Raw genomic sequence first — 25542 nt, 5'->3', positions numbered from 1 at the left:
TCAAAGCCAAACAAACCAGATAAGAAAGGCAGAGAGGCGATGAAATGAGAAAGAAGGGGAAAAGAAGGGGATGAGACCAGTCAGCTTGCCCCCCAACACCAGCCCCATTTCTCCAACACCCCTCCTTCTATTTATTTACACACATTTCTTTATTTATTTGATGTGAGTTTGGGAAGAGGGGGCAATCACGGCAGTCATTTGCGGCACTAATGTCCAATCACGGGCCCCTTCACTCATGTGATTTAAGCAGTGTAGGAGTGTGTTCGCAGCAGAGAATGGTGGGGTGTGTATGGCTGTGGTGCAGGGGGGGGGGGGGGTCGCGGAGGCCGTTTAGGCCGGCCCCTAATAGGAAACTGGCAGTCTTATTCCTTCCCCAGATTCTGTTTGTCACCCCGCTCTCCATTACGTGCCTCTCAACCCTGATGGCTTTGGACAGGAGCTGATCAAAAAGCCATCGCTTGACCTACACGCCGTGGCAGAACGAGACTCGCGCCCTGCACAGGCAGAGTGGGAGAGAGGGAGATGAGATAGACGAGATGGGGGGGGGGGCTGAGGGAGGGATGTATGTCAGCATTATGTGCGGAGAGGAGAAAGAGTGCGGTGGCAGGAGGGAGGGGAGGATGTAGGAGGGAAAAATACGGGAGGGGTGGGGGGGGTGATAGCTCTCGGACCGGGACAAGAGGGCTGTAAATAAAATGACATTATTATTTCCTCTGTCCCGTCATGTAGAAAAGCCAATTATGGTAATGCTGCTGCCGGCGTGTCAGAAGGAATGCTGGGATGTGCTTCCCGTGAAGCGGCTAACATGAGAGCAATGCCCTGATCAGGAACACAGGCCTCAGTCTGACAAGAGATGGTACAGATAGGGAGAAGAAGAGAGGGGGAAACAAAAGAGAAAGAGATATGAGGCAAATAACAAAGCTGCATCTGGGCCTTGTTTTTTTTTAACACAGATATTAAGCCATCTGCAGGAGTCTTAGATAACAGCTGAAACTGAAGTGTTATTTTAACCTGATATCTACATGATCCTAATTGATCCTAGACACATATTAAAATAAGTTGCATTAAGTTGTGGAGATCTGTCTTTCATTTCATTTCATTTGTATTTATCCCGTTCATGCGCAAAACTTAATGTACAATAATTGCCAACAGAACATGTCTCTACAACACACCATTGAGTCTTCATTTTTTGAATACTCATCGAAACAAAATACGAGGTATGACGTACAGAATCTTATCTTCTCTAGCTTCGAAATTATTGAGGAGGCCTAACCTATAAAGAAAAAGCGATCAACCTGAAAAGTTCAGGAGTTCATGAATTATACTCCGTCACACCTCAAAACTTGACGTGATGAATTATGCAAAGACAACGGTGGCGAGAGAGCCGGATATTGAGGGTGAAGGCGATCATTTACTTTGGGAGCTAATTCATTCTCACCTCCTCTCAGGCTTCTCCAGGTATCCCGTTCTTAAAATTCCTCCTACGCTTGATAGGAAGGGGGCTCTCCTTAAAATAATTCCTCAGCTATTACTTTCTCCCTTCACTTCCCTCAATCACCCCCCCCCCCCCCCCACTCTTTCTCTTTTTCTCCCACCCTCCTCCTCCTCTCTCCAGCCCTTGCTCATATGCCCACATGAGCCCCTCCCAAGCGGAATAATGGAAGCATATGGCCTAGGCAGCACCTACAGGGCCTTAAATAACTGCTGCAGCATTCCAGCTCGCTGTACCAATTTATCTCTCATCCCCCTCCCCTCCCCCACCCCCATTTTCAAAACACTTCTAGCCTGAGTTGAGCTCGGCAGACAGCGGCGGATGGGACATGTTGTTCTTGAGACACATAGCTACATAATGGACTGACGTGGAAAAGTGGTGTGAATGTGAATAAGTGCTGTGCAAACAGGATTAGCGGTGTATTTCTGTATTATTGATATTCATTGAGTCAACCAGCAGCTTTCCCGGCGATCGTTTGCGCTGGCGGCTCCATGCAAACACTTCAAGTCATGGTGAGTTACAGTTGGCCAGTAGCATTATGTAAAGCCAAAGCACTAGAGAGTAGTTTGTTAGTGTGTTTTGCTTTGCAAGCAGGATGGCAAAGTTGGATAGCCTTACGGTCTGTGTTCCATATCAAGACAACTACGGAAAGAGATGGGACAAAATCTTCCCCAACTTTGAGAGACCGTGCTGAAGGCCGGGCACAATCGCAACCTTCTTTGGACAGTATTTTCTTCGAAATAGTTGCTTGATAACTATATTATTGTCATTTAAGGACCATTTTATCAATCATCAATCAATGAACTAATCAATCAATCAAAATACATGTCTGTGACAATTGCACCATATTAGAATACAATAAACACATGTTTATACAAACATAAGCTGAAGTAAAAAATCTACAATAAAAGTCCTTGTAGCCACAGGGACAAAGCGTCTTGGGTAAAGGACAAAATGGTAATATAGCAGGATAAATATGTATCAGAGATTAGAACTCAGATATAAAAAATCGATGATAGGGCTCTGTATAAAAGAATGGAGGATATTTATATTCTCGCTTCGTGGTTATTAAAATGTTGAATGTAAAAAAAACATGTATGTAAACAAAATGGGCAATATCGTGTTCAGCAAAAATGCTCAAGAGCATATCCATATATTATACAATAAGTCTATACTGTAGAAATGATTGATGCAGTAGCCTAAGATCATACAAAAGGTCGAAAAACCTATTTTTTGTAACAGGTCACCAAAGTGTTTCAAATTCAATGTCTTTTTTAGCAAACGCTGTTTTATTGTCCTTTTTTGGGAAACATATTGATCATCCGCTTGCTACAGTACAAGGCCCTTTTAAATAAAAGAATCAGAATCAGCCAACACCATGGATTGTTGTGCAGCACCATCGTTCTGGGGTCAGAGGTCAGGCAGGTAACCGGTGCTAAGCTAGTTCAGGTCACGCTCTCATGTAAAAATGTCAATACGTCCCAATTACATCCTTTCATCTGACCTCTATCTGATGAGTATGATGTATGGATTGAAGTGAGGCCTATGTGGAAGTACTTGTGCATGTGATTGTGTACAGGTTTTGTTTGTGGTTGTGTGTGTATATGGGGAGGGGGGGTAAGTGAAAGAGAGTGTGAAAGGTGCTGCTGTTTTATTTATAGAGCAAGCGCTATTTATACCATACTCAAAGATCAGTTCGGAGGAGCGGCTAGTGGGCCACAGCCAAGATCACTCTCCATTACTGTGCATGCAAAAAAAATCTCTCACACACAAATAGATACACACACACACACACACACACACACACACACACACACACACACACACACACACACACACACACACACACACACACACACACACACACACACACACACACACACACACACACACACACACACACACACACACACACACACACACACACACACACACACACACACACACACACACACACACACACACACACACACACACACACACGATTTACTGAAGCTGGGGCTGCAATTGCAGTCGTAACTGATTTTTACACATGCATGCAGTAACAACACTGGAAGACATTTACAGTATATCCAGCCGTTTGCTAGTTGTTGAAGGAGTGGGTGAGGGTGCAGGTGGGGGGGGTCTGGGGGGGGGGCTCCACACTGACAGACTGAGTGTTCTTCATGGAGTACAGCAGGGTTTAACATGCTGGGGGATCAATACGGTGAACCAGCACCGATCGATTGCAATTCATCTGGCTTTTCTTATTTATTTTTTCAAATTTCATTCTCACCCACTCACACGGCGCGCTGGGCCTCTCCTGCGAGGCAATACATAAATAAACATTCACACATTATGCATACACATAAACCCAACAACACTTACACACACCTGAGTGGCTGGAACGATTGCACCCTATGTGCAAACGCCGGGTTCAATAAACCTGTATGGAATTTATTTATTTTTATTGAGCATATCAGCCCATCCTGGTCTTCTCTCTGCATAACAAGGCCTGTATAATTAAACCATAAATTTCAGCCCGCTCCTTTAATTACCACAGACAATGTCAGGAGGCAGCAGAGTAAACAAATGGCTTTGAAGTGAGCAAGAAGGAAAAAAAACGCTTCGACACAGCAGTGGAGAAGCTGTTCATTTTGGTTGGGGATGTTGTTGCACTTGAAAAGGATGAAATGTTCAAAAGAGTGTACGTGCACGGGAGTACAGTGTGCTTTTCTCCCCCTCCTGTCTTTTCCAAGAATGCTTTTGAGGGATGCAGCAGAGTGAATGGAGGAGAGCAGAGTGTATCGCTGCGAGCATGACGATGTGCCAATGTGTATATTTGGATTGCGACGACTAATAAAGTTAGGAAGTGTTTGCATTTGTTTTTCCTGAACACACATAATCTAAATCATTGGAAGTTTGTGTCCCTCTTGACCGTGCCCGGAGACATCTGTGTGTCCTATACAGTATATATGTTTGTGTGTGTACTTTAGGTCAATGTCAACACGCAGACCTGCTTCCCAGCAGCTTAGCTAATTACACAAGAGCCCCGAAGGCCACTTAGAACAGGTTAGCTAATTAACAAACAGGCTGATTGCAGATTAATTGAGAGGTGTTCCTAATCTTCACCCCTAAACGCAATGACAAACGCTAACTGGCGCTAATTAGCCCGGTATGGAGAGCCGAAATTGGAGGTTGTATTTACAGTTACCGTCGCTCATATGGACGTGTGGCTTATATCCAGCTGCCTTTTTTTTTTATGGATCTGCCAAGCCAATAAAACTTCTGTGAAACTACTTGGATGCAAACACGAGAAAGAGACTCTTTCATCAGCCGCCTTTTTAAGCTGTCCAAAACATTGCATTCTTTAATTAGTTTGTGAATAAGCTCTTTGGTTTTATTCAATTTTGTATTAATATCATCAAGTTTGGCAGGAAACAGAAGTGAATAATTGTTTTTATTGGTGGTAATTTGATCTATTTAGATCTAACTATGATATTTGTTTACTTTTGCATTACTCATGTGAACATAAAAATGATAATTTTTTCTTGTACAAGACAAACTGGTGATGATAGTGTCCTGCACTTTCTTTAGATGTTAGTATGTTCCCTTAACGGAGTGTTAAGACTATAATGTTTGCAGTTGACCTCTCTGTGTGTGTGCGTGTGCGTGTGTGTGTGTTTGTGGGATTTGTCAAGTCTGCTCAGACATGAATGGCGTGCGTAGATCATGAAACCCGAGAAGTCTTCAACACAATGGGTCATGATGGATTACAAACGGTAAAATAAGGAAAAGAAGGCCCCTTAGCGGGGATCTGAACCAGCACCCATCTGTGTGACCATCACCTGCCAATAGAAAATATCCCCCCCCCCACCCCTTTCTCCACACCCTCAGACTTCCAATTTTCACAGCTACTAAAAGTACTCCCCAAGGCCCGACTTCTCCCAACTTCCATCTGCGCCAATGCATTTATCATACCGCTCCTCTTGTCTATCACACACACCTGTGCCTTTTAAGCTGCCCACCCCCTCAAAACACACACACTCTCAAATTCCACCTGGCCTTATGCAACCTTTGACCCCACCCTTTCCCCCCTCCCCTCTTATAATCCTTCCCTCCATCCTTCGCTGCCTTCTGTCTTCAACGCCACCTGCGCTTTTAAAATCCCAACATCAGGATGGACCACTTTACCTGAACACACACTGCCAGTGAATACACACAAGCATCACCTAAATCCCAAGGAACACACACGGGTATGTACACACACATGCACTGTCCCTGACAACATGACAACAGCCAGCGGCAGCTGCTTCCATCGCCTAGCAACGGCCAGCCTGATAGATGACCCAACGATGGATAATTACCGTAAATCAGCGCGGCTCACACGCTAAAGGAGAGTAGGGAGTGAAAGGGATCAGAAATGGAGGGCTGAGGCTGGTCATGTGTGCGCTGATTCACCTTGATGAGCTCAAACGCATCTGCTTTTAAAAAGGCACAAAAAACGAGGAAGAAAAGCACAATGCACAATTCATACACTCCGGTACACAACTTAAACCAGCGCAAATGCATGAACATCTGCATATGTACACAAATGTTATTGTGCAGTTTGTCGTGTCCTCATACTGGCAGCTTTGGGGCTGTAATGTGAAACCGCAGGCCCCGCCTCCCTACAGAGGCGCTTGTCTGTCACAGATACATCCCTTTTTTGCGAAGAGGCGCCAATCAAAGGCCAAACAGGGCTGAAGGGCACTTTTGTGTGTACTGAAAACATTATGGTATTGATTGTTTTGGTCAGTGATCTACACCTGAAAGTGCCCCTCAATGACTTTATTTTCTTACTTTTATTCTATGATGAAAGTCTTTCAAAGCACATTAAGGGCTCATCCGATTCACACAAAGTCTGTATTATGTATTCTACATTAAGCAAACATGACAAACTACCTCCAGAAGTTTTACATAATTGCACTCCGGACGAAGTTTACTCCCAAATTATCATCAGATCTTCGATATGCACACGCAGCTGCTCCATTTACTTCCCCTTCATTTTCTGCTCTCCCAGACATACAATCTGTCCCTTTCTTTCCCTTCTTTCTTTCTTCCCTCCCTCTTTGCCTTCTTCCCTCCCTGTGCGAGTCCTGGCTGCAGCAGACATTTGATCTGGCTGCCTTGTGATAGATTGACAGGTAATGAGGAGGTTGAAGGGGCGTTGGAGACAGGAGCAGGTGTTCAGCACAGTCTTTTTGGCCAGCGCTAAGCTGCCATGTCCTTCACTGCTGCACTCCGCTTCCTCCCTCTCTCCCTCACTCATTCTTTCCCTCCTTCTCTCCCTTCCTTCCTTCTTTCCACCATCCCCCCCTCTTCTCTTTCCTGAGAGAAGAGGACTATGCAATCCATCACGCGGTGACACTGTCGGACATGGACTGTCTTTATATGGGGAAAAACGCACGGGCTGTGGAAATAAATAGAGGAACGAACATCGGGTCCCATGCTGGCAGCGGCAAACTAGGCCTTGGACTGATCAGTCAAACTGAGTCACGGAGAGACTGATTTGGGGCATCCTTTGTGGAAGAGACAATATGGGTGTTTAAGAAGCTGATACTACCACTGACATGACTCCCATAAGTTTTAATTTAGATTTATTACACTACTTAGTTGAATACTCGATTCTGATTGGTCAATCTGGATATTTCAGAGGTTGGTAATACTGATTGATGGCTAAACTGTCCCCAGAAAGCAAAATCAACTAACGATGACAGACAGGAAGTAAACACATTAAAGGGAACATGGTATTAGCTCTGGAAGCGTTTGAAGACCAGTTAAAAAAAGACTTGGACAGTTAGAGAAAACTGTTACGTTGTTTTCGCAGGTCAAGCAGTTGGTACACCGTTTAACAGACTATTTGTTCCTTAATGGAGCAATACAATCATTTTTAAGACAATTAAATCATTTTTAATCTATATTGTGAGTCAAGTCATTGGATTATTTAGCATGTGGGCATGTAATAAGTGGGTGCACATTATCTCTTATATGAATCCCCCAAAATATAAAGCTAGAAAAGCCTTTGTAACAACATTTAAACCACTTCCAAATCCAAACTAATAACATTCCTTTAGATTCAGCAGCTCGGCAAGGTAGGTAATGCTGGTTTGATTGCAGGATTTACACACTTTAGTCAGTGAGTAAATCCTCCCACACCTCAAGCGCCTGAAATAAAAACATTGCTAACAGAGTCACCGCTGCAGTCAGGGAGAAGTGGTAACTACCGCACAAACCAATACTAGGAAACACAGTATGTATCGCTCTGACACTATCTGAGTCACTCTACACTGTGACCTGCTTCAATCCTGCTGACATAGCAAAGCAGCGCTGTGCATCATACCTCACAAACAAAGGAGGTAAGAGCAGAGAGGAGGAGGAAGAGTGGGAAGAAGAAGCAGAATTTGGAGGATGTGGAGAAGTAAGGAAGAGTTGAATCAAAATGCTGCGAGTTGATAACTGTTTTTAGAATGTACAGTAAAAGTTACTCGCTTGGGTTCAAGGTGAGGTCAAATTTGCTGCATTTAGGCGTTGTTTTGGTTACAATGAAAATGTACTTTATTGTCCGGAATTCTTTTCAGGACACATCTTTGTTGTGAGGTTCAACTCATATTTAAAAGGAACATTTCAGCCAATTATCAAACATACAAATGTAGGGGTTAGAGTTTACCCAAGCTATTCATCACATTTTGTTCTGATTTCTTTCTACCAAACTACACCCACCAACAAGTAAGCAAGAGCCGTTGCTCCATGATTAGAGGAACACATTCTTGTTGCGCTTGGCGGGTGTAGTTTGCTAGAAAGGAAAGAGTTCCTACATGCAACTGCTCACAACAAGGTCTGTTGATTACCATATGTAGCAGTTCATGATTTCTGGAAAGACACGTTGCTTTTGATATTTTCAAATTCATTTTTTTAGCTTCACAAGTTGAGTGCCAGCTTGTTCCATTCATTTTAGAAAAGGAAGACATCTCTACTGACGACATCCCAAACGATCAACAACTCACACCAAACTAATCTACATTTAAATAACGCCAAACAGGCAAGAGTATCCTTTGAAACTATTATTCATGGTAGGTTTAACACAAAATGACTAGAGCTGGCCAAAGTTGGCTTAGTGATATACAATTCAAACTGACACCCAACTTTTTTCTTGTTTGAATTTCTGTGCGACATATGGCACATGAGGCCTGAGGTGGTAACCAACGGCTCTCCTGAAGCCTTAACTGCACTGAAGGTGGAGCTTGCACTGTCGTCATAAGAGAATGAAACAAGGCTTGAGCCTGTAAATCCACCCCTCCAGTTTATTACCCAACATTAAAGGACATGTCACCCTCCTAAATCAGAGAGCCGAGGGGAGACAGCGGGGCTAAAACAGGGAGCATCTGCATGTTCCCTCAAACATTCCTGAGAGGTGAGCAAAGCGCTCAGCCACCTACCGCCGTCAAAATCAGAGTTTAAAATAATTTGAGATGACTATCCATTATGGATGCAATAACGGACCTTTCTGTTTCAAAATTAGGGTTCCAAAACAACCAGAAATTCAGGTGTGCTTTTATATGGGTTTCGTTTTTATCAGAATTTCCTCCAAATGGATTCAAACAGCCGGCACATGGTCAGACGCCTGCCCAGCTTTCCTTTCTTATTCACAGCTGGATAAACAGCTTCACCTGGACAGTCATACAGACAGTTTAATTATTTCAACTAAAGCCAGATAAGAGTGTGTAGAATTAAAGAGGAAGCCACCGAGCTTAAAATTAGCCTTTCCCAATTGTCACCCTACTCAAAGAGAACCTGTTTTCTGAAGGGAAAAAAAACGTCATTGACGTGCAATCACATTCAAACACACTCGCCTGTCAGTTTATAACTCTCCTACTCACACACACGGCGACAAACTTGCGCTCGCACACACAGACCAAAAAGGTGTCCAACACACAAACAGACACCCACACACGCACACTTTTTAAGCCCTCGCCTGGCATCAGCTGTCACACAACCTGTCTCTGAGAACTAAGCGGAGACAGACACTGTCAACTTAGAGTGCCTCAAATGCCCACATCCAGCAAGGCAGAGGAGAAATCAAGCCTGTCTCCCAGTATAATTTGCGCTAATCCTTCATGGGAGATAGTAAAGTCTATGGCATATCTTCCTAATAGCATCAGTCAGCGGCAGGTTCTAATCTCATATTTAGACCCATTTCCATCACGGGCTCACGACAAAAGCACCAGCACAAAGTGTGATTACCTTCTTATTTTTTTACATTTCTGCATGACTTGACTCCTGATAATGGCGGTGGTGACGGTGGGTGGGGGTTTATAAAACACGAGAAAAAAAAAAACGTTGAGGTTCTTTTCTTGGAGGAAGAAGAAAGTCATTTCAGGCAAAGACAGGTAGGAAGAGAAAAAAAAACAGGGAGTAAAGTGAGTGTATTGGGAGGGAAAAAGTGGAGGTAAAGAGAGTGAAAACCATTCAGTCAGCACACACTCACTTCACATTCACATTTACAAATCCTCACACACACACTCTTACACACTCTGCTTTTCAAAGCGTTTACAACCTGTGGTGTTTGTCCTGCTCTGCTGGCTGCTTTACCACGTGCATTTGAATGCCGACTGGAGTGCATCCCTCTCTTTCAGACAGCGCCATAAAAGAAGACACACACAATGAGGGTTCTTTTCAGCCGAGTGGGGCTGCCTGGGGGTAGGGAAGCACCTCGGAAAAACCGCCACGGCACTTCAACTCTCGGGACAAACAATGAGGTGCTGGGCCTTGATGAATAATAATAAGAGATTATTCATAAAGATGACAAACAGAACAGAAACAAGCTATACAACGTGTATGGGGATGAAAAGTCCTTTGGTTGTTTCTCCACAGAGTGTGTGTTGTCTGAGTGTGTGTCGGAGAGTGACCTGGCAAAAGCAAGAAGACAAAAAGAATGGGTCCTAATGAAGCCGTAAATCAGAGTCCGATGAGAACGGGCTCTGAAGCAGGATCACATCACTGGAGATCAATGCAGACAGCTCCAACACACACACACACACACACACACACACACACACACACACACACACACACACACACACACACACACACACACACACACACACACACACACACACACACACACACACACACACACACACACACACACACACACACACACACACACACACACACACACACACACACACACACACACACACACACACCAGAATACATTCCCAAGTGACGCCGACTTATGTAGGTATAAAGCAAACACATGAGCGAACATGCATTCATTCCACACAAAGTGACACACACTCTCATCTACAATCTATTAAAGCCCCCCCCCCAAATCAGAACCCACCCATGGGCTCAGGAGTCCCACCTCCTTGTTCAATCCCGCTCGTCTGAATAATATCGGCCGTGATGAATGGCGCCATAACTCTGATATCCACAATCAATCTCTGCTTTAAAGACACATCCATCTTCTGTAATGCTGACGGTTGAGGGGGGGTGGGGGGGAGAGAGAGGAGGAGGTGGGTGTTCGCCTGACCTCCTAGCGGGAGGGGAGAGAGGGGCTCAAGGGTGCCGAGGGAAGGCAAAGGAAAGGGTTGTACTGAGTGATGTCTGTCAGCTCACATCTGGCTGCAAAAATAAATGAGGCTTAGAAGACAAATGAAAAGAGGGCCGTCCTCCAGGTACCCCCACCGCCTCACCCCCCCTCACCCAAACACACAGAGAGGCTAAAGAAGGTAGGTGAAAAGACACGGAGAGAGATGAAGAAGCTGAATAGGAGAGGTAAGGGAAAATAGAGCCTGTTTCTCAAAGCTACACTCCGTCTTGATCTCCTTAGAAACACTGTTGAATGCACATTGAGAGAGTTGAGTTGTCTGTATGTGCCAACACGTGCTTCAGAACTGAATAAGATTGTTTTCTTCTGCTAAATCGTGCTGCGCGTTGCAATCAATGAAAAGCTTTCACTGCTCAAGAGTGTTTTCTCCACAAGAGAAAAAATGAAAACAAAGATAACAAAATGGCCACGGTGAGAGAGAAACTCTCCTCCCTGAACTCCTACCTATGGCTGTGTGTACGGTGGAAGGGTTGGGGGGAGAAAACTATTTACTGGGCTGGGGGAGAGGAGGGATGGGGTAAAGAGTGAACTATCCATGACCTGTAAGAAGGGTCACCCCACAGTGATACAGCCACTGAATATTCCTCTTACCACGTCTTTTAACCCCTGCAGACAAAGAAACTCAACATTATACTGTCAGGAGGCCCCCCCCCCAAACACCTCACTCACTCTCTCTGTCCACTCTCTACTTCATACTGCCCTGAGTTATCATTTTAATTATTAAAAAGAGAATTTTACCCAATGTTTTTCAGCGGGAAGCCAGAAGTAGAAACACACTCAGTTGAATATAGTATACAAAGGTGAGCACGAGGGCACAGGTTTCAAAGAAGACACGTGCTTTGTTAAATACGTTAAGCATTGAAAATTCCTAGAATGCATCGAGAAAAAAAAAGTACTTCGACAAGATAGTCCTAACCAATGGAAAATATCCTTGCATTTAAATTGGTAGCCATGCCACCAACACTTGGTTGTGTTAGCTTAATTTCAAAAGGACACTAGATTGGATAAGTTCTGGCTACTAATTGGTATTATTGATCTGGAATTATATGATTGATTTAGATATATTAGGCACAAGTAGCTTCTAGTTTTAATTAGGTTTAGGATGATGATAACGGCATTAGTGAAGGTCTGCACTCTCCAAGTGCCTTTTTAGTTCCAAATGACTTCAAGCTGATTTTACTGCACCTCTTCCAATTTGTTTTCACTTGCTCAAAAGGAAACACAATGCAAAGCAACCGTCTTTAGTGCAACTAAACACAGGTCCCGAGGCAGATACACTGTTTTAAAACTCTAATCTTGCCGTGGTGGAGAAAGGGAAGGGCACCAAGGTGAGATAGTTTATTGATTCTGCAAGTGCCTGGTCTGGTGTTAACCCTAGCCGGAGCCGATGATGGGGGTGCACGAGGGCCGGGGATGAAAGGTGAGCCGATGATGGATGAGAGGAAGCTGGGAATGGAGTGCGTGCGGTGAGGTAAGACATTAACACACAAAAAATAAGTTGTAAGCAGGCATGCTATGACCGGACTGACACAGCTTGCAATTGTAACTGACACACCGCTAACAACAGGCGTTCCTATGTACAAGCTGCTCGGCGACGTAATGCGTTCTTAAACGGGCCTCGAGCGTTCAGCGCTGTGACCTCGAAGACCTCCGACTGGGGCCCGAGAACACGGGAGAGCTGTAATCTCTCTGTCAAACATCTCCTCAGTAGCAGGTATGGAGAGAGCGTGTGTGTGTATTTAAATGTTTCCAGGCAAAAATGAGATAAAATGAACAAAAATGACAGCAAAGTAAAGATTGATATAGGCAGCTTTGGTCTAATAACGATACTATAAGAACCATCAGATCAGTGTTTAGTGCAGTCAGCAACAAGACAAACAACCTCTTAGACACACACAAAAACACACGCAGAAATGCCAATTCTCTAATCCAATTGGCAAGCTAAGATTGCTGCATCTATCTTCAAAGTTTAAAACTGAGTATTATTAATTAGGTGACAACTTTTTTGTACCACATTTTACAAATGTATTCTATAGGTTGTCCAAGTGTTAGCTATTGGGGGTTTTGAAATCTTTCTTAATGTGATTTGTACTTTCAGAATATACTTCAAAGTTGGACTGACTTTGGCTTTAAGGTATAGCAAGTGACTGTATTCAGTGGAGCAACACTGCACACACACACACACACACACACACACACACACACACACACACACACACACACACACACACACACACACACACACACACACACACACACACACACACACACACACACACACACACACACACACACACACACACACACACACACACACACACACACACACACACACACACACACACACACACACACACACACACACACACACACACACACACACACACACGGCGGCTGTGTATGAGTACAAGGAAGACAGAAAACATTACAGAGCCCTTTTTTTGGCACCAGGCAAAGTGATCAGGGAGGGTGGAGGTGGTCATAGAGGGTGAAGGGGGGGTGGGGGGGTTAGAGAGGAGAGAAAACGAGGAGGAGAGTGAACGGCAGGGGCGGGCTGAGGGAGTAGAGATGAGGGGAGGGAGGGAGGGAGGAAGGGAAGGAGGGAGGGAGGGTTGAGCGTTGGAATGAACTCTCTCAGGCTTTGTGGTGCACGTTTCCCAAGGCCCCCGCCTGGCCCCTTTGATAAATGACACATGTCATTCTGTCAGCTTGTGACACTGCAGCTGGGAGGCCCTGTGATGTATGGCTCTGCTGAAAAAGGAAATCAACTTTTTTCCCTTCTCTCTCCCCCGGTTTCTGTCTCCCTCTCTCTTCCCCTTCTCTCTCCCTCCCTCCTCTGCCTCGGCCCAGGCTGAGAGCATGGCCTTTTTATATGAGGATTTAGGTTTCCTCTGGTCCAGTAAGCCCCCCTCCTCCTCCCTACAGCGACAGACAGGCATGCATGCAGCCAGGTTGCGGCTGGTTTGTTTTCCCGTACACACACACACACACACACACACACACACACACACACACACACACACACACACACACACACACACACACACACACACACACACACACACACACACACACACACACACACACACACACACACACACACACACACACACACACACACACACACACACACACACACACACACACACACACACACACACACACACACACACACACACACACACACACACGCAGTGACGCAGCTATTATGATCGTGTACGAAGCCGTAACCCGAGGAAAAGGGGGCAACGCCACCTTGGAGGTGGATCCAGGATTTATGGCTAAAAGCCGAGGAAGTAAACAAAGTATGCACTTTTTTTTGTAGGCAAAGAGGGGAGGGGGGGGGCAGGTGGAGATGGGGGGGGGTGAGCAAGATTCCGGTCGGGCAGGATGGCTGGTGTCTCCCACTGGGTCATCTGTCATCCATGTGTCTGACTGGAGGACGTGCACACACAGCAAACACCGCACATACACACACTCCTGCTCCCACAGGAACTGGGATGAACTAAGAAAAAGTATGCCACACACACACACACACACACACACACACACACACACACACACACACACACACACACACACACACACACACACACACACACACACACACACACACACACACACACACACACACACACACACACACACACACACACACACACACACACACACACACACACACACAAAAACACACTTACGCGGGCACATACTGTACAGATGCAGGAAGATAAATATTCACACTCCAAAAGAGATTTCAGAGCAAATACCCGCACTATCAATCATCAAACGGTGGTATAAAAAAATGAAAACAAAGACGCGATGAGATTTTGTTACACAGGGCACAATGAGTGCAGCCAATGAGCTGCTCCCGCGAGGCCTGCCCTAACCCTCCCTTCCTGGCAGATTAGCCTATCACAGCATCCCATTGACCCCTCCACTCTATGCGCCGCCCACGCAAACGGGTGAGCCAGCATTAAAGAAGACCAATCTCTCTCTCTCCATTTTTCTACGTCTACATGCACACTTTCTTACTCACTCTCCTTAATCATATCCTGGCTCTTTTACTTCCTCACCCTTCCCTTCCCTTTTTCTCTTTCTCTCCACCCCTCCTCCTCCTATTTTCTCTCTCTCAACGGCTGACCTGTTATCAGCGCTCTGGAGATTTAACGGCCAAAAAAAAAGCAGAGCGTGAGTCAGGCGTGACGGAGGGACATTTCCCAGTGTCGCCTCTCAATCTTCATGTGATATCTCCCACACACACACACACACACACACACACACACACACACACACACACACACACACACACACACACACACACACACACACACACACACACACACACACACACACACACACACACACACACACACACACACACACACACACACACACACACACACACACACAGTTCACTCCCCACTTCCAAGACAGACACATTGATTTGGAATCAAGCAAATGTCCAAATCTGATCGTCTGTTAAAAAAGAAAACACAATGAGGAGATGGCTGTGTTGGTATGAAATCACAGGAATGAGGAAACAGTATTCCAGGCCTTTCAGCGGTGCTGCATACACACTAATGAGTAAAGAGTTCACTATGTGTTGCTATGGGGACCAGTGCTACTTTGACTAAAGGAGAGCAAAAGAGCGAGAAACACGGAAAGACACAGGGAGCAAAGGAAAAAAAATAGAAAACAGCAGGGAAAAGGAAGGGGAAGTTGGTGAGGATCCAAGAAACACAGGACAAAGGTTCGGACATATTTGTTTACCAAAATGTATTATTTACTAAAAGCTGACCAATTAAGATGGATATATTTCATTACGTGAATTATTATGTCTGAGGTGTACTGTATTAATAATGAAAAAGCACTCTGATTGGATTACAATATTTTAAGTGTTTTTCTTATTACGTTGCTATGATGATTGGCATATCATTCAGGTTAAAACAGAAATAATTTGGAATTTTTGGTGGCATGAAATTTGTCAAATTAATCATTATAAATATCACATTTCTAGCATAGAAAAAGTAATAGGCTTTTTTTTTTTTGTTAAAAGGAATATAATGTCAGGCATAGAAGGGAGAGGAGGTGAAACAATCGTCCGGCCATCTAGGGGTCACGACCTGCCTTCGACCCCATCAGATGTGCACTGGTCAAGGAGGGGGTTGGGGATTGGGGGGGTCGGTAAAACAAGGCATCATTAGGGCTGAGTGATGAGAACGACTGCAGGGTAGAGCTCCGCTGCCGGACCCACACTGCATTTATAAATGCCAGAAGGCCTTCACAATGCTGTCAACAGCACCACTGCAACAACTGTGTGTGTGTGTGTGTGTGTGTGTGTGTGTGTGTGTGTGTGTGTGTGTGTGTGTGTGTGTGTGTGTGTGTGTGTGTGTGTGTGTGTGTGTGTGTGTGTGTGTGTGTGTGTGTGTGTGTGTGTGTGTGTGTGTGTGTGGGTGGTTAGAGGAGGGGGGTTAAACCACCACTGGTATGAGTCCCCCCTCCCCCTGTTAACAAGCTGCCTCTGTGACCCACAGGATATTGCTATACACATGTAGACAACAAACACATTGAGAACACACAGCGCCACTGGAAAAGCATTCCCACCGCTAAAGTCCATCTCCGCGAATACTGTAGCCACTGTGGCCATTTTGTTTTTGTTTAGTCTCCTTTTTTCGCCCGCAAAGTTTGGTTTGAGCGGTTTGATTTTCTCTTTTAATCACAGCTAGAGCAAAGGAAGAAAAAGGAAATGAAGGGAGTGATATGACAAGCGGGGCAGTGTATGTGTGTGTAAGAAGGCGGCAGTGTTGGGACTCCAAGGTCAGCCCCGATAAACACCACATTCACGAGAGGAAGGAGGAGAACTCGAAACCTCCCGTTTTGTCCCCGATTCCACCAATCATGGCCGAGAATTTGCCGCAATTAATCACTGGGATTGTTACACCATGGTAAAAACCAAAAACAATCTCCATGATCACACGCACAAACAAAATTTCAAATTGCTATCATCCATCTCACCTGCCCCCCTGTTAAAGGCACGGGAAAGGGGAGGGGAGGGGCAGTGGGTGAGCCATTCACCGGCCTCCTTCTCTCAAAAGGCCTGGCCAGTGAGATGATGGTGAAAAATTAACGGCAAGCAGCCAAACAAGTAAAGGCGCCGGGGCGAGGGGATCAATGTGCGGCAATCCATGCGGGAGCAGCTATGTAAAACACTTGCCTTAAACCAGCCGCATCCGGTTAATATTTAATCCCTCCATCCATCTCCACAAAGAGCGTTTCCCTTTTAGCTTTAGCTGCCGTTTACTTTGATTACACACAACCGTTTGGGTTGGGGCGGTGGGGGTGAAAAGCAGGGAACGATAAGAGAGCATGGTGGGGTGATTTGCATGAGGATGGAAAATATTCTCAGGTTTGATAATCGCTCGGAGCAGTGTAGTGCCGGTGTGAGACAGAAGAGAGGCCTGAAGTAAGAATTAAATGGAGAAAAGGGGATAGAAGTAAAAAAAAAAAAAAAGTGATGCAGAATGAAGCTCTGACAAACAATCTGAATTTCACTCCGAGGGGTTGCCTTATTTAAAACAAGAGATATGCAAATAAAGCCAGAGAAGCGAAATAACACTGATATTATCTTCGGGTTTTTTCCGTGGCAAATGATTTCTAGGGAGGAAATCCAAAACTGTAACTCCCAAGTGAACATGCAAATCCATCTGTGTATTCCTGGGGAGCCTTCTGCGCTCGCTCTCATGTTGCTTATTTTCGCGTTGCTGTTTTCGCTTCCTCCTTCCTACCGATTGAAGCTTCTCATGTTTATTCTGCGCCGGCACTGAAAACTGCATTTATTACAGAAAAACTAAATAATAACTACACCGTGTCAACAGCGTGGCGTACGACCGTAGAGTAACTTTAACACTCATTGAACATGTTTGCATGTAAGGGTAATTGATATGGTGTATAATTAGAAGGAAAAGGTATGTGACGGTAACATTTCTTTACCACACACACACACACACACACACACACACACACACACACACACACACACACACACACACACACACACACACACACACACACACACACACACACACACACACACACACACACACACACACACACACACACACACACACACACACACACACCTGTTAACACTTTGGCCAATTCCATGGTCTCACACACACAATGCTTTCTATTTAAATTAAAGGGATATTAAAGTGCATGCCACTGTGCTGATTTAAATTCTTAAAAATTGGGAGAATGGAGAACACACACGCTTGCATTTTTTTCCGTTCCGAACCCACAATGTGTTTGTCAGCCAGCAGCCGGTTTACTGGAAGGGAGCCTTCAGGATGGGCAATGGCAACTGTTCATTTTCTCACTCATTGACCCCAACTCCCCACTTTACAATGAGGAAATAAATGCGGCATTGTTTTAGCCAAGCAGCAAAGGATCAAGGCAACCAGAATCTCAAGATTACTCTGCAGCCACTGCTTTAGAAAAAGGTGAACACACCACGCACTGTGTGTACAAATGCACCCACACACACAGATGCAATGAAGGGGATTTTCAACCTGTAAAATGGAGTTAAATAGCATACTGCACTGCAGCCTTTAGAAATTAGGGTTATTTTAAAAAGGTGGATCTAATGGAAAGGTCTCATACGGAATGTAAATCGTAATTTCTTGAGGCACGCATTGATACAAATTTCTGGTAATTTCTAGTTAGCTGATTGGCAAGTAAGATTAAAACAATAGATCAGAGTTTGAACCTCTAAAAATTGACTTAACTGGACTTCCCCACCACCCCGTCTGTCCACCCAACCATCTACAGACACCATGACCATTAATATGCCGGGCTATTGATCAGCTACTATCGCTGAACGCCGTTTAAAGGGGGTAAAAAGCCTCTGACAACACTGACAAGGGTAAAGTGTTATTTCACTTGCATGCCGACAGCTGGACATAAGGGTGGGAGGGTTGGATAGGACGTGCGTGTGAGTGGGTAGGGGTACGGGTTTGGAGGGGCGGGGGGGGCATACGGCCGGCCGGGCAGTAATTCTTAATTGACACCTGTCAGGATAATGGCAGCAGCCACAGCTGTTGCGAGAGAATTTGTCTATCGTCCCGTTCATCTGTCAGCTCTAATACCCGTCCTAAAAGCTGCCCCCCCCCCACACCGCCCACCACCCTGCTTCCTCCAACACCATCCCACCACCTTGCCATCCATCCGCCCACATAGACCCCCGACCACTGACACCATCGTCTTTGAAGCTGCTGTTGGACTAAACATTGGGGCCCGCTGCCATTATTGAACATCCTATCTTCCATGAAAAATTGAACTATTTCATTGTCGCTCCACGCGTTCAAACCAAGTATTTGGCAAAAAAAAAGCAGCTCCAAAAAATAAATCAAGGGTTCACACTTTAAGTCTATACCTGCTTCCTTTATTTGCTTCTTTAACAGCTTTTCATTTCCCTGAAGATCTCCACCCAACTTTGTCTGATGAGGTTCAACTGACAAGAGAAAGAAAGGCAAACTGTTTAAAGATGAAAATCATCTGCTTTTTTTTATTCACCTTTCCCTCTCCTTACTCTTCTTTCTCTTTGCTTTTTAAGTGGCAAAGAACAAGTATTTATCCAAAATAACAGAGGGGGATGTGAGAAGAGAAACGTGCCGGAGTGAGAAATGAAGGGAGAGGGAGTGCCGGGATATGAGAGGAGAGATGAGATGTACGTGAAAGAGTCGGAGCGAGGGAGAGGTAGAGAGGAAAAAAGAGACGGAAGGGAGGGGGGAGTGTTCAGGGGTTGGGTGTCCCTGGATGGGGCTTTTGCTCTTCTGTAGTGGGCCCATCTCGTTTGTCTTGTTTGTTTGTTGGCATCAAAGAGCTGCCTCTCACTCCCCCTGCTAACTGATGTAATGAGTGGGTAAGCTACATGTTTTTTTCCTGCGCTGAGGAATTCAAATACTTATTTGACAAAATATTCTGTAATTGCTCATCTTTTATTGATACAAGTAACATGTTACATTTGGATCTAGCAGACTCTCCCATAGCCTCTCGAGGAGGCACGGCACTGATCAAGAGAGCACATTTACCCTCAGAAAATGTAATACTTTACTTAAGAAAATTTGAGATGTCAATGTTTCTGCTTTAAATCTTGCACGACTACTTCTCTTGAACGCTTCCCCTCTTATCTCCCTCATGTCTCAGATTATGTTCGGTAGAAGAAGAAAAAAAAACACCCAACAACATATGAACAATTTTTCATTAATGAGCTCTAAAGCCTTACATCCCCTAATGTGGAGCCTTAACAAAATGTAATTACTCAGCACAACACAAATATTACATAGTAATTAAGCACACTTAACAGCGGGCTGATAACAGCTACACCATGCCGTTTGTCAAAGCTTTGAGTCCAATCTGGATTTCACTAAAGTTAAAAAATCCAGTTTGTCATGCTGCTGCAACACTGAAAAATGAGAACAAATATTCTTTATTTGGGGGAAATTGTTTTTCTATGGCAGTCAGGAGTAAGACTGCTTGTCAGCCCAGTCCCAGAGGGCTGCTTTCTATCTGTTTCAGACTTGATTTTCTCAGACTTTTTTTTTTGATTTTTCTTTTGGGATCCCATGACTTGCTGCTGTTTTTATGTGCTGCAAGGCAGGCAACAAAGCACATCTGGCTGCTTTAATGATATGATTTCCCATCATACTAAGCCACCTCCATTATGACCTCCCACAGAGACATGCTGGCTGCACTTAAGCATTAGGTGTAGGTGCATGTGTGTCAGTCTGACTGTCTGTGTTTACGGTTGACGTGTGTGTACATTACGCATGTGTGTGTGTGCAGCGAGGGCAACACACTGCTGGTGATGGTAGCAGCGTGCCCTGAGGGCAGCTTTCTGTTCAGAATCCCCCGGAAAGAATCAGAAAGAAAGACAGAGAAAGAGACAAGGAGGGGTGTTGTTGCTATGGTGTGAAATATATCCTTATCTATGTGAAGACAAAAACACATGCGGCTTGCTAATACCTTCCATTTGATTATATTACTTATTCACTGATGATCAATACTAAATAAAACCTTTCATGCTGGTCTTGAAGCTGTAAAACGTTTGTGCAAAAGGATTGCAATTGCAGGGATAATAGCTAATGCATGTAGCTAAGAAACCAACACACACACACGGGGGCACTTGTGGTGACTCGAGGAATTAGAAGAGCGAGCTGAGCATGTTTGACCTTTGACTGCCTGAAATCCCTGATGTAAATTTAACTAATAGTTTGGGAGGGTGGTGCAGGAGCAAAAGTGGCTATCGACGAGGTCGATCGATGCCACCTGCTAACGACACCACCGCTCCAATTAGCGTAACCTCTAACCGAGTCCAACACACACATGCGAGCTAAAGGGGAATGCACAGGAAACATACAGCACAACTGAAGGGTTAAAACAGGTAGTGTGGATCAATATGTGTTCCTGCATCGTCTGTATTCTCTCACTTTGATCGGGAATAGTGGGCAGATATGACAGTCAGGAGTGAGAAATATGTGGAGCTACTGGTGGAGGTGGTTTTCGTGCTTCTGTAGGGGAACGGGGGGGGGGGGGGTTTGTCTGAAGGCCCTGCTAAAGAGGATGACTAACATGGCGTGGTTAGCGTTACACTCGTTCAAGTTATTCATTCCAGGAAAACTAACACCGGTCAGTGCTAAGCTACAAACACACACACGCTCTCTACGCCTCTGTCTCACCCCCCCTCTTCTCTAACTCTAACACACACACACACACCGACTTCTAACATAAAGTTCTTATTTCTCAGGAGCTGCAGAGCCTTTAAGCTATCGGAAGTAATAAACTGGTCCAACTTTCAGGGCGAAGACACTGGTTCCTTTGCTGAAAATCTACTTTTTTTATCAAACAGATCTGGCAACATTAAGAGGGAAGAAAACACACCTCGAGGCTACACACTCCTCAGGACGTCAATGTAGACAGAAGGGTGGGGAGGTGGGGGTAAGGGGTGGGGGGGGCACATAAATCTCAGCATGCTGATTATTTTGAGAGGAGAATATCACATAACAGAATCGTCAAGTAAGAACACAAAGGTCGCTGTGTAATCTTAGCCACCCCGGGCATGCAAAATCATTAATCCCCGGGCACGGTGATTCTCCAGCTTGGAAATAAACTGCAGGCCTTCAGCGAGGCGGCTACAGCCCCGAGTTGGGAGGACGATCCTCAGCCAAAAAAGTACGAGGAGACCCTGTTATGATGTGCTGCTGATTTACTAGCAGGGCTGCAACACATTGCAAAAGTGTAATAATTCGTTTTTTTTTTTTAAGAAATACGGTGCGTGGGATTACTTCGTAGTGCTGATACATCAAATGGTTAAAACAGGCCTGAGCCGTGTCATTAATATAAAACATAAATCTTGCAACAATTCCAAACTCCTGGGGAAACTTTAAGAAAATGCGCCGCTTTTTTAAAACAGAAATTTAGCTCGGGAATTAAAAAGGGAATGACATAAAAACAAAGGGGAATAAAAAAAAGGGAAAGGTGCTGGTATGGCTCGCCTAATGCAAGGTTATAAGAGCGGTGGAGGTGGCGGTGGGGGGATGTGGGTGGAGGTGGCGAGGCTTACCGAGGTCATTAACTGGCATTGTCTCCTGACGTGATTAGTCAGGTAGCAAAGTCCATTTGTCACCTGCACAGGCAAATTGAGTTGGTGCTGCACTAGGGGCTATGGGGACTGTATAATATCAACTTGATTACATCAAGGCAGCTGCGGACTTGACACCTTACTGAATTTGTCAGCATTAATCGTTAGGGCCTGTCACAAATCCATCAGCTGCACAGATAATTAGGGCTCTCTCTAATGAAGCCAACGGGAAGCAACCTTACCATCAACCCCCCCTCTACACACACCATATACCCATGCACGCGCACACACACACACACACACACACACACACACACACACACACACACACACACACACACACACACACACACACACACACACACACACACACACACACACACACACACACACACACACACACACACACACACACACACACACACACACACACACACACACACACACACACACACACACACACACACTTTCTTATAATTAACCATCGTACTCCGCAGAAGTAAGAGCGCCTATCTTATCTCCTCTTCCTCCTCCTTACTCGTCTTCTTCCTCCTCTAAGACTATCTAAGCCTGCCTGGGATGAAAGACGGCGTCACTCCGTTGTGTCTTTTTTATTGTTCCTGTCTTACTTCCTGCCCAACAGTAAGATTTCCCCTAAAAACAAATGTGCATTTTTGTATGACATTAATAAAATTAAGGAGAAGATTATTTGTTTCTACAAGACCTTGAAACAGATATCATAATAAGCTTCCTATAATTTAGATAAATTAAATGTGTACAACTCAAATAAATTCGCAATTATGACTTTCGCCATTTCTGATGTTCTACTGCGAATTTGGCCTTGACATACTACAATAAAACTTTAGTCACACATATTATGTTCTCCCAAAAAAGGTATAAGGGGAGAATAAAAAAGAAACCTGTCAAGACAAGTCGGCTATTGTTGTTTTAATTGACTGAGCTCTGATTTCCATTCAATGCCACCATGCGCAATTTCCTCTCAGAGCAGCAGCACAGAGGGGAAGCCACAGGTCAGTACCAGGCATCCAAGTGAGTGTGTGTGTGTGTGTGTGTGTGTGTGTGTGTGTGTGTGTGTGTGTGTGTGTGTGTGTGTGTGTGTGTGTGTGTGTGTGTGTGTGTGTGTGTGTGTGTGTGTGTGTGTGTGTGTGTGTGTGTGTGTGTGTGTGTGTGTGTGTGTGTGTGTGTGTGTGTGTGTGTGTGTTATGTGTTGCTACTGGGATCGGGGAGTGCAGGGTGTTATATCTGACTGACTGTCATGTTCATGGAAGAATGGAAAACATCCCTTCTGCCAAGCTGTGATTGACCATTACACCCCATGATGTGCATGGCACTCTGTGGACAGTGTAATGGATCAATGATGTGCATTTGAGAAAAGACTGTGTGTTTTTTTAGAGTAAATGAGGGGTCACAGCCATGTCATGTTTGCATTGCTCCATCTACGTGCAGAGGCTAAAACAATGGACTTTTCCTGGGGGCTAATTCACCAAAACAACAATGCACATTTTGAAAAATAAAATCTCTAAATATGAGGAATTTCTTTGAAAATAGAGGCCTGAAATCATGTGAATGGTGGTTTGCTAGAAAGGCAAGTTAGAAAGAAAGCAGTCGACAGCGAGCACTGGTTGAATGCTCTCCATCCTACACTCTCGTCTCATCCTCCTCCACATCATCCTCACCACCACCATCACCACCAGCTCACTGTTTAAAATTATAAAACCTGCTGAGTTCAAAGTCTTCGACGGCTGGCCCTGTTTGACCCGCTTTGCACCTCATATTTCAAAATCTCTTTAAAATTCTGTAACTGTCTTTTGTTCACTCCAGTTGTTAATGCCTAACTTCAAAGGCTTGGCCTCATTAGCACAGAGGTAGAAACCCCTGTCACTCATTTACATTTGTTTAAAGGCTGCAGGGGGAGACGAGAGGGGGAAAAGGGGGGAGTCCAAATCCAAACCACTAGAATTCAACCTTGTCGGTCGTCTACCAAGACCTGGTTTTATCAGTTGGTCACATTGCAAACTCCCCTCCAGCAGTGGATATTGATTTCATTACTGGGCTGATTCTTACAGTGAATGTGGGCTGAATTTGGATTGGATCAACGTTTATCTCTACGAAGAAGAAAAAAGCACATGAAAAACAAATGTTTGGGTTGATTTTTCCTGTGATCTACTGAACACACACACCACCCTTTCATCTGCTGAAAGAGTTCCATCCCTCAAATTAAAACAAGCTGATTTAGCATCAAAATTCTCTAACTTTTTACGCGTTTTAGTTTCGCTTTGAGACAACATGAGGGGTTGTGTGTACGAGTGTCTAAACCTTACCAGAGGCATGGCTGTCTTCATGGTAGGATTTATTGATGTTTATCAGGGATGAATAGATCAAAGACTGCCACATGACAGCCGATCAATCACGCATCAAATCAAGGATGGCAATCCTCTAATAAAACTGAAAGAAAGGGAAGAAAAAAAACCGGCTCTCACCAGATTTTCTCCCCCTTCTTTCCCAGTCAATTATTCATCATTACTCACTCTTGAACCTCAAAAGCTCCCTTTTATCCCCATAACATGCCATTTAGTTTATCTCATCATTCTTAAGAGAACTTTTACGGCAAAGGAGGATAACAAAATAATCTCAAAGTGGAAGATATTTGCGTAGTAAAGACACATTTTAAACACAGCTGTGGGTCAGGGGTCGAGTTGCGCGCTACGTGTTAATAACACAACACATTTAAACAGTTGTTAAATACATATCAGCATGCAA

The 25542-nt window shown here is 44.6% G+C and overlaps 1 protein-coding gene across 2 annotated transcripts in view; it reads right to left on the bottom strand.

Moving 5' to 3' along the window:
• The window catches only part of LOC307046213 (teashirt homolog 1-like), a 38499-nt gene that overhangs the window by 8273 nt on the left and 4684 nt on the right, over positions 1–25542 (bottom strand). The window lies entirely within an intron of this gene.

The sequence above is a fragment of the Notothenia rossii genome (assembly GCF_949606895.1).
Source record: "Notothenia rossii genome assembly, chromosome: 7".
NCBI lineage: Eukaryota > Metazoa > Chordata > Actinopteri > Perciformes > Nototheniidae > Notothenia > Notothenia rossii.
Note: the sequence above shows the minus strand (reverse complement) of the source record. Positions and strands in the feature narration are given on the sequence as shown.